Genomic DNA, 11,133 nt, shown 5'->3' with positions numbered 1-11,133 from the left:
TGCGCTCTGCAGGGTTTCCGCGCCAAGCTAGCGGTGGGCGGTGGAGGTGCGCTTCAAGTCCACAGGTATTTGCCGGGCTACACGGATGCTTGACCTGATGTGACTACTAGGTAAAAAAATGCAAAGAACCACCCCATGACTCATCCATCCGCGCCTGAAGGAAGAGATCCTGCCCTGAGTGGTTTTCCAAATTAATTCAAGTCAGCTAGCGTTCACTGGGCACCGCCTGACTCTGCCTAGCGCTGTACCAGGTGCCCTGTGACAGTCACGGTGCCTAGTCTCGAGGAACGCATAACTTAGTAAGAAAGCAGCCAGGCAAACCACCGGGTCTGGTGACCCATGCAAAGGCAAGCCGCGAGGAGATGCTGTGGGCAGACAGAGGGGCGAAGAGATGGCTTCTGCTAGGTGGGTGACCAGGGGTACCTGGAAGAGGTGACACGTGTGTGCTCAGTCTTCAAGAAAGAAAAACGAACCTAGGTGGAAGGAAGGAGTGCATCAAACCCGGGAGAACAGCTGGGACAAGGGAACCGAGGTGACCAAGGTTCACTAACTCCACACTTGCTCTTTTCATTTTGTTTCAAGAGTATCGTTATTGACAGAATCCTTCCCAACTGGTGCAATCCAGAGAAAACGGTGCCAAAATAGAACTAAGCCTTGCCCCCCTCCTCCCCGCCCTTCTTTAATAGCTTGAAGGATCGTTTTCCTTAACAATATTTCAGACCCAAAGCAGTGACATGCTACTGGTATGTGAATGAGGACTATACACTCCTACACTGTGACCATAGGCCACTGCGTGTGAGTCTGGCTGGCCCTGCTTTTTACCCCCTCGCTTATGGTGAGACAGACCATGCCACCGCCTTCTGCTGTCTGTCTGCCTGCTGCCTACCAGCCTGTCTGCCTACCTTCAGAACACCCTCTTCCTTCTCCAAGCCTCTTCCTATTTTTAACCTGCTATGGTGAAGTCAATGCTGTTGCCCGACTCTGTGATGGTTCGTTTTTGAAGAAAGAAAAAAAGGGGGCCTCCCCTTTCACACTTGACGTTTGTAGCTATTTTGCCTGCTTGAGACGGCTTCACTGGAATGTGAGAACACCTGACTGTGTTCTGAAGGTGTTAAAGGTTCAAACTTCTAGCTTATTCATTCGCCATTTATTGTCTTTGGGAGAAAAAGATATGTGCATAGAAATGATGCAGGCCAAAGGTGGAAATATTGCTGCTCTATCTTCCTTCTAGAGCCCCTGGGTGGCACAAACAGTTGGGTGCTTATCTGCTAGCTGGAAGGTTGACCAACGCCACCAGGAAGTGCCTGGAAAGACCGGCCTGGGGATCTGCTTCGGCAAGGTCTGTTCTACCCTGCACACCTAGGGGGTACCCAGGGCCGCAACCCCAGACAGCAATATGCAAGGGGGTTTCAAAAAGTTAATGGGAAAATGGAGTTAAAAGATCGTGGAATTATCCACGAACTTTTTGAAGGCCCTCTCGTATGTGCCCTATTGTTAGAAAGACAGCACACCGCTGGCGTCAAGTGGATTCTGACTCATAACGACCCGATACAAGGTTTGCAGAACTTTACATCTTTACTGGAGAAAGAGTCGCTGCTGGCTGTGCAGTCAGCAGCCCAATGTCTACGCCAGAGCTACTTCTATGAAGCCAAGGTAATTTCAAAATGTAGGTTAGACTATTATAAGCCATTCTGGGAATTAAAAGATATTAAATACACTTACCTTTAACATCTCTTCCACTCTGTTCTGTATTCCATCACATTTAACATCTTCAGAAAACGTCTTTCAAAGTTTTCCATCATCCTCGGCCTCTCGCTTCCAAAATCATCATCCACTTACCTTACCACTTGTTCTTTCCTTCACCACCCCGTGGGAGAACATGGTCAGGCTTTCCCTGTCCTAAAGAATAGGGCAGAAACGCTTCTGTCATGCTATATTTTGCTCCAAGGATTCGCTGGCCAAGGACTCGCTCACTGCCAGCGAGTCAATTCTAAGTCACAGCGACCCTACAGAACACAGTAGAACTGACCCTGTGGGTTTCCAAGACTGTACGTCTTTATGGGAGTAGACACCTCATCTTCCTTCTGCAGAGCCATTGATAGTTGCAAACCACCAGGGCACCTTGCTTCAGTGACTCTCAACACTGCCATCGAGTCAAGTCCGACTCAAAGCAAATCCCCTATAGGAGACAATAGAGCTGTCCCTGTGGTTTTCTGAACCTATGCTGCTTTATGGGTCTTTCTCCTAAGGAGTGGCTGGGGTTTTTGAACTGCTAACCTTGCTGTTAATAACCCAATGTGTAAACACAATACCACCAGGGCTCCTCTCTAGTGACTACTCCCTCCTATTTCCCTTCACAGCCAAATGTCTCCAGGTCTCCACAGCCATAGCTATGTAGCTTCTGGCCCCATCAGCTCACTGCACTACTCAGAATCACCTATGGAAACTAGATCCTAAATGCCAAAGCCATTTTTGAATCCTTATATTATTAGAGTTGTCAGTGACCAGGGACAGCATTGCTCTTTTTGAAATGTAATTGCCTGTGCCTCCTTGACATGAACAAATTCCATGACCACTGCTCAGTCTCCAGGGTTCCGTGCCAGCTCTCATTCACTCCTGACTTCCGCACTCGGACATTTCATCCAGTTCCTCTGTGAAGCTACCACGTATCTCAGCAGCTTCCAAATCCATTATTTTTAGTTCAGACAGCGCACCTGTGACTGCGATTTCTTTTTGACTTCCTTTAATCCAGGGTGCCCTTAGTGAATTACTTTGTAAATACAATATGTGATGTTCTGGGACTTCCAAGGCTAGGTAATAAAAAGTGTGAAAGCGTTCACCTGGGTTTTTGGAACACTTGCTTTTGGAAACTTGAGACATTTTATTTATTTATTTATTTAATCTAACTGCCTGTGGAGAGGCTCTGAGATCACCTGCAAAAGAAGATGGCTCCAGCTAACCCAACATTCCATGCACTCTCACCAGGATGAATAGGATACTACCTATACATTCACAAGGAATTCCAGTTAATACAACTATTATTTCACACCAATCATGAAAGCTAGTGATGAAGAAACTGAAGAATTCTACCACTTTCTTCCGTCTGAAATGGATCAAACATGCAATCAAGATGCATTGATAACTATTGGAGATTAAAGTGTGAACATTGACAGATATAGCCTTAGTGATAGAACTGCATCTGGCGATGCAGTGATAGAATCCCGCAAGACCAACTAGTTTTTCATTGCAAATACTTTTTTTCAATAACATAAATGGTGAGTGCTATATACATTGACTTAATGAGATGGGAAACACAGAAATTAAATTGACACCATCTGGAGGAAGAAATGATGGAGAAACTCCACATCAGTAGCCAAAGCAAGGCTAAGGGCCGACTGTGGAACAGACCACCAATTCCAAGCTCAGATTGAAGCTGAAGAAAATTAAACAATCAATGAGAACCAACATACAACCTTGAGTGTAGACCACTTGATTTTAAGAACATCTTCAGAATAGATTCAAAGCATTGAACACCGATGACAGAAGACCTGGTGAGGTATGGGATGACATCAAGAACATTGTAACACAAAGAAAGCAACGCGTCATTTAAAAGACAAGAAAGAAAAGACTAACATCATGTCAGAAGAGACTTTGAAGCTTGCTCTTGAACATAGAATAGCTAAAGCACATAGAAAAAATGATGCAGTAAAAGAGCTGGAAATAAATCCCAAGGACAGCTTAAGAAGACAGAGTATTGGATTATCATGAAATGACCAAAGACCTCAAGTTAAAAAGTCAAAAAAGGGAAGACACTCCAGGTGTATCCCATGCTGAAAGAATTGAAAAAAAATTCAAGCCTCAAGTTACAATATTAAAGGATTCTAGAGGCAAAATATTAAATTATGCAGGAAGCATCAAAAAAGATGGAAGGAATACACAGACTCACTGTCCCAAAAAGAACTAGGTGACATTCAAACATTTCAAGAGGTAGTATATGACCAAGAACCAACAACATTGAAGGAAATAATTCACGCTGTACTGAAAACATTAGCAAAAAAAAACAAGGTAACAGGAATTGAAAGATTATCAATTGAAATATTTCAACAAGTTGATGAGATTCTGAAATGTTTCAACAAGCTGATGAGCTGGTAGTACTCATTATTTTCTGCTAAGACATTTGGAAAAGAGCTACCTGGCCTGTTGGCTGAAGATTAATACCTGTGCCCATTTCCAAGAAAGGTGACCCCACAGAATCTGGAAATTATCTAACAATATCATTAATAGAACATGCCAGTAAAATGCAGCTCAAAGTTAATTAATAAATGGTTGCAGCAGAACATTGACGGATCTGCCAGAAATTCAAGCTGGATCCTGAAGAGGATGTGGCATGAGGGATATCCATGCTGGTGTCGAATGGGTCTTAGCTGAACACAGAGAATGCCAGAGAGATGTTTACTTGTAGTTTATGGCTATGTGAAAGCCTTCCACTGTATGGGTCATAGCAAATTATGGGTAGAATTGAAAAGATTGGGAATTCCAGAACATTTCATTGTGTTCGTGCGAACCTGACACGGAACAAAAGGCGGGCATACAAACAGTGCAAAAAAATGTCGCATGACTTAAAAGCAGGAAAGGCCTGCTCTGTATGTTGAGCAAATAATTCAAGAAGCAAAATAAAAATAATAATCCAAGAAGCTGAACTATACAAATCTAAGCCATCTCTATATAGAGATGATATCATAGTATACTTACAGAATCCTAGAGAGTCGAACCCTTGGCAAGATGGATGGACACAGTACCTGCAGTGATGGGCTCTGACTTAACTGCCATTGTGAGGAGGGCACAGAACCCAGCGGTGTCTGGTTGGGTTGTACGTTGGGCTGGTGTGCGTAAGAGCCCACTTGACAGCACCTGAGAATCAACGACTAAAATAATTGAAGCAAATAATGACAATAGTTCAGCAAAGACCAGTTTACAAAATTAGGTTTAAAAAAGTCTTTCAAAACACTGAAGAATAAGTTCAGCCAAAAGCATATCAGAATTGTACACTGAAAGCGACAACATATTGTGAAACAAAATCTACAAGGGGGCTTCCAAAAGCTCATGGAAAAAATCCATTATCTTTTGATTCTATTTTCCAATTAACTTTTTTTTAAATCATTTTACTGGGGACTCTTACAGCTCTTATCACAATCCACACATATATCCATTTTGTCAACCACATCTCTACCTATGATGTCATCATCTTTTTCAAAACATTTTCTTTCTACTTGAGCCCCTAACATCAGCTCATTTCCCCCCTCCCTCCCTCTCCTTCCCCCATACCCCCTTGATAATTTATAAATTCTTTTTTTTTTTTTCATGTCTTCCACCGACTGCTGTCTCATTTCACCCACTTTTCTGCTGTTCATCCCCCTGTCATGGGGCAATACGTCGATCATTGTGATTGTTTCCCCCTTACTCCCACCAACCCTTACCCTCCTAGTATGGCTGCTCCCCTTATGAGTCCCTGAGGGGTTTATCTCTTCTGGATTCCCTGTGTTGTGAGCTCTTATCTGTACCAATGTGCATGTTCTGGTCTAGTCAGACGTGTAAGATAGATTGGGGTTATCCCATGAACTTTTTGAAACCTTCTCATAAATAAATGAAAAACACATCCAGTGTTCATGGTTAGAAGACTTAATATTATTAAGATATCAATTTAAATCCCAATGGTCTTTTTAAATCAGAAATGGAAAAACCAATTCTAAAATTCATATGAAACTACAAGACACTCCAAATGACCCAAAAAAAATCTTTAAAAAGAATGAAATTGGAGAACTCATACGTCCCAATTTCAAAATGAACGACAAAGCTACAGCAGTTAGAACTCTGCAGTAATGGCATGAGGATAGATATAAATCAGTGGAATATAGCTAAATGTTCAGAAATAAGCCCACATATCTATGACCAATTGATTTCCACAAGGGTGTTAAGATCGTTCAGTGGGGAAAATAGTATTTTCAATAAATGGTGCTTGAACAACTAAATATCTATAGACAAAAGAATGACCCTTCCCTCATACCATATACAAACATTAACTCAAAATGGATTTGTGACCTACATGTAAAAGCTAAAACTATAAAACTCTTGGAAGAAAACAAGGGCAAACCTTCATTGACTTTGGTTAGCTTCACTGACCTTCATTGACCTTCTTAGACACAACACCAAAAGCACAGGTGACTACTAAGAATAATCATTTGGACTTCACCAAAATGTTAAACTTGTGGTATCAAAAAATATGCATTGAACTGTGTCTTCGCAAAATATCGTGTTGATACTCTAACCCCCATATCTCTAAAGACAGTCCTGTTTGGAAAGACTGGTTTTCTGTGGTTTTCTTAATGAGGTCATATAAGGTAAGGTAGATCCTAAACCTGGTCTCTTCCAAGTGATATCTTAGGAAAAAGAGTTAAAGTACAAAGAGATGACAGAAACAGGTGCATTTACAAGCCCAGGAATGCCTAGGATCATTGGCAGCTCCTGGAAGCTGAAAGACAAAGAGCCTAGAACTTATGCCCATCCCCATGTAGCATCTTGTTAGGACAGCACCAAGGTGACTAAGACAGACGTTATCAATAAAATGAAAAGACAAACCTACAGAATGAAAGCAAACACACGCAAACCACAAACCTGATTAGGATTTAATATCCAGACTATATAAAGAAGTCCTACAGTCAACAGAAAAAAGACAAGCAACCCTAAAAGATAATCACTGCACCAAAAGGTGCAAGTGACATGAACGGAACTTCCCCAAATGTCTGGCAATGAAAAATGGGTAAATAAATCACAGTATGTTCCCACAATGGAAATACTAAGCAGCAGGAAAATGGAAAGAACTACACCTATATCAGGGGATACCCCGCTCCCACCCCAATGGGATTTTTTTTCCCCAAAGCTATGTATTTACATTTTTTTACAAAACAACCTTATCACCTTTAAAGTACTCTCCATTACACTTAATACATTTGTCAAATCTGCGATTCCATTCTTGGAAACATTTTTCAAACTCATCTGTTCAGATGGCTGACAGCACCTCCCTCATTTTTTCCTTCACCTCTTCTATGTTGTCAAATCGCTATCCTTTCATATCCCTTTTCATTTTTGAAGACAAAAAGAAGTTGCACAGAGCAAGGTCAGGTGAGTCAGGTGTGTGGGATAAGAGAGACAGGCTGCTTTTTGCCCCCAACTGGCGCACTGAGATGGCTGTGTGAGCAGGTGCATTGTTCTGGTGGCTAACTAGTCCCCCGTCTGCCACAAATCAGGCCTCTTTTTTTGCACACTGTTACACAATCTTTTCAGCACCTCTAATAGAAAACTTGATTAACAGTCTGACCTGGTAGAATGAACTCCAAATGCACTATCCCCCTCACATAAAAAGTACAAATGAGCATAGTCTTTATATTTGATTTCACTTGATGAGCTCATTTTTAGCTTTTATGGTGGTGATGGTGGGAGAAGGTGTCGAGGTAAGGACGGCACCTTCCACTGGCTTGATTGATGTTTGCTTTCAGGGTTATAAGAATAGTTCCGATGTACAAATGCGCTTTACACAATTGATGTGTGTATGGATTGGGATAACAGTTGTATGAGCCCCTAATAAAATGTTAAAAAAAAAAAGAATAGTACCTTGTCTCATCACCAGTAATGACCTTGGGGGAACATCTGGGTCGCTTTGGAGCTGCTCTTTCAAAGCATGGCATGTTTCCACTTGCTGCTCTTTTTCCTGGTCAGTCAGAACCTGAGGCACAAGGCACAAATTTCACAGTGACCCTTCTCATTCCCAAATCTAAAATTATCTGAACCGAGCTCCAAGATAGTCCAGATAACCTCCCCATCTCTTCAATGGTCAATCTTCAAGCACAGTGCACAACTTTTGTCAACATTTTCATCCATTCAGGAAGTTGATGAACACCCAGAATGGACATCCAACTCAAGTTTTGCCAGGTAGGCACAGAGGAAGGCAGCCAACTCGAGTTTCAGTGTAGGCAAGGGTAAGGAAAGAATTAAAGGATTTCTTCACTCACTAATGATTTGGGAGAGGAATCTGGGAGCCTGAAAACCAGTCCTGGAAGTCATCACTCTACCTACTGGATGTCCACCAACTCAATTGACATTCACCTTTTTTTGAAACAAGAAAGCCACTCGTACACTTGATTGTTCCCATAACGCTGTCCTTATAAGCTGTGTTCAACATCACAGCAGTTTCTGCGGCATTCTTCCCGAGCAGGAAACAAAGTTTCACAGCCGCCCACTGTTCTCTGAAATGAGCCATCATCAAAAAACGAAGTTCAAGCAAAACTGCTTTCACAAAAAATTCACTGTGGCCAGAAAGACCCTTCCCAGGTAATGCCACTGGGTGTACTAAGTTAGAGTAAGTTGTTCAGTGCTCACTTATGCTTGCCTAGTGGGAAAAATGTGTATTATGAAAGCTCCACCAGAGCTTTTTCCATTTTTGTTTGTTTGTTTGTTGGTACCCCACTGTCATATAACATAATGAGGGAATTACATATCCAAAATTCAGAGTAATCATTACCATGTTATGTAAATGAGTACTCATTAGTTAAAATGTCTCGTTTCGTGTGTGTGTGTGTGTGTGTGTGTGTGCGTGTGTGTGTGTGTGTGTGTGTTCCTCCCTGAATAAGATTGAAGGAATGTAACCCAAAATATCAGCAGAGGTTTTCTCTGAGACATTTGAATTTTGTTGTATTTTCAAAATTGTCCTAACTGAACATGAGTTTTTCTAGAAAGAAGAAATTAATATTTTTAAAAATCTGTCTTAGGACCTGCCCTATGTTCATTCTGCCACCTGAATATCCAAGCCTTGAGTGACAGATATAAATGCTCTGCAGGAAGAGGCACTCAGTGGGATCGCCAAGGTCACCAAAGGCACCAAGTTTTGCCAGGTAGGCACAGAGGAAGGCAGCCAACTGACAGCCGAGTTTCAGTGTGGGCAAGAGTAAGGAAAGAATTAAAGGATTTTTTTACTCACTAATGACCTGGGAGAGGAACCTGGGAACCTGAAAACCAGTCCTGGAAGTCATCACTCGTCTTACTGCCTTCTGCACCTGCCTGTCCTCACCCCCCTCCCTGGAAAGCCCTGAAAACATGCAGACAAGACCACTGGGAACAAAACATCACGGCTGTCACCCTTGCATCAAATTCTAATAAATGGACACCATACTGTGTGCCATTCTGCTCTCCACTAGTTACAGGCGACATCACAGGACTGGCAAGGGTCCAACAGAGAGCAATTACAACGATAGGCATCAAGACTGTGTTTCCACCTGATGGCAACAAATAAGTAAACAAACAAGCCCTGTCCTTCCGAGGAAAATGAAAGCCTGGAAGCATTTTGCCAGAGGTGGGCACGCCTGGAACACAGATGTAGCAGGAGCACTTATGGGGGAAAGACACGGATTGGGAAGAAATGAAACGGAGTTGCCATGGAGCACAGGGTAGAACAATCAGGTTGTTGTCAGAGCATTCCTTTCCGTCTTGTCCACATCTGGAACGAAAGGGGAATGGGAGACAAACTGAGGCTTCTGGATGGGGATGGGGGTGGGGGTGGGGACCATCAGGAAGAGGGAGGCAGTGCCGGGACAATGGCATTACTTCTTATTTCTGAACAATCTATCCTCTGGTCTCTGACAGACACTAACACATTTCATAGGGAATTGTAAACTGAAAATTTTATGGGACTAACATACACTTTTCCACCACCATTCTGCCTCATTTGTTTTACTACGGTGACTTGCATGAGCATCTCAAATGCCAGCAGAGTCCTCCCCAGTCGACAGGTTTCATCGGAGTCCCCAGACGAAGAAACGCCTAGTGATCTGCTTAGACAATGAAGGAAATGAAAGCTCAATGAAGCACCAGAGCAGATTGTTCTGTGTGAAGCTGAAAAGAAGCCCCCGAGGTCGGAAAGCTCTAAGGACACGTATTGGCCTCAACCATGGAGTTGAGTGGACGGACCATCGTGCAGATGGCCCACGACTGGGCAACATTTCATTCTTTGGTCCCTGAGGGGATTCGGAGGCAGAGGTGAATTGAGGGCCGCTAACAACAGCAGCAGCAGACCATGAACTTTCTCAGACTTGTCTCATGCACAGCAATCGTGATCTTCCCCAAAACTGTTCTTGGGTGTCATTCTGAAGATGGGATGGGCGGCTCAAATAACCCACCAGAGTAATTCCGAGTGCTTCCGGTCATATGGGTGGCTACAGTTCTGCCATACTGGGCAAAGCTCAAGAGGCCAACATGAAAAGGACCCCAAAAGATCCCCAAGAATTACCCACAGGAAGCAATCACCAGGCCACCATTTCCGAGAGAGGATAAACTCGCCGGTTTTATAATGGTATCAAAGGTAATTTACTTAGGTATTATTATCAGACATCTCAAAGTGGCGACAAATTCTATGTTGATGAAACTTTCTAAATTGACTCCAAATTTGCAATTCCATCCATTATCAGTCTGGCTACACATCAATTATACTTTTCAAAATAATGTCTTGTTTTAATATTGGTTGTGGTGATGATTGTACAACTCTTCCTTATTTAAAAAAATTTTTTGTAATTATTTTATTAGGGGCTCTTACAGCTCTTATCACAATCCATACATCAGTTGTATCAAGCACATTTATACACGTGTTGCCATCATTATTTTCAAAACAATTTCTTTCTACTGGAGCCCTTGGTATCAGCTCCTCTTTTTCCCTCCTCACCTCTCCCCACCCCCCCAACCCCCCCACCACCACCGAACCCTTGATAAATTATAACTTATTATTATCTTACCTATAATAATATCTTATCTTACACTGTTCACTGTCTCCCTTCACCCACGTTTCTGTTGTTCATCTCCCTGGTGGGGTGGGCAGTGTTATACATCAATCATTACAGTCAGTTCCCCTTTTCTCCCTCCACCTTCCCCCTACCCTCAGGGTATCTCTACTCCCAAGACTGTGCCTCAGGGGTTATCTGTCTGGGATTCTGTGTGTTGAGAGCACTTATCTGTACCAGTGTACATGCTCTGAGCTAGCTGGATTTGTAAGGTAGAACTGGGGTCATGATAGTGGTGAGGAGGAAGCATTAA

The 11,133-nt window shown here is 42.7% G+C and overlaps 1 pseudogene; it reads left to right on the top strand.

Moving 5' to 3' along the window:
- Positions 1 to 1,428: 1,428 nt before the first annotated feature.
- Positions 1,429 to 11,133, top strand: part of LOC115868258 — a 27,972-nt pseudogene continuing 18,267 nt past the window's right edge.

This window comes from Echinops telfairi, unplaced genomic scaffold (genome assembly GCF_000313985.2).
Source record: "Echinops telfairi isolate 266 unplaced genomic scaffold, ASM31398v2 ScPeMD7_9;HRSCAF=40, whole genome shotgun sequence".
In the NCBI taxonomy this organism is placed as follows: Eukaryota; Metazoa; Chordata; class Mammalia; order Afrosoricida; family Tenrecidae; genus Echinops; species Echinops telfairi.
This window is presented reverse-complemented; position numbering and strand designations above follow the sequence as displayed.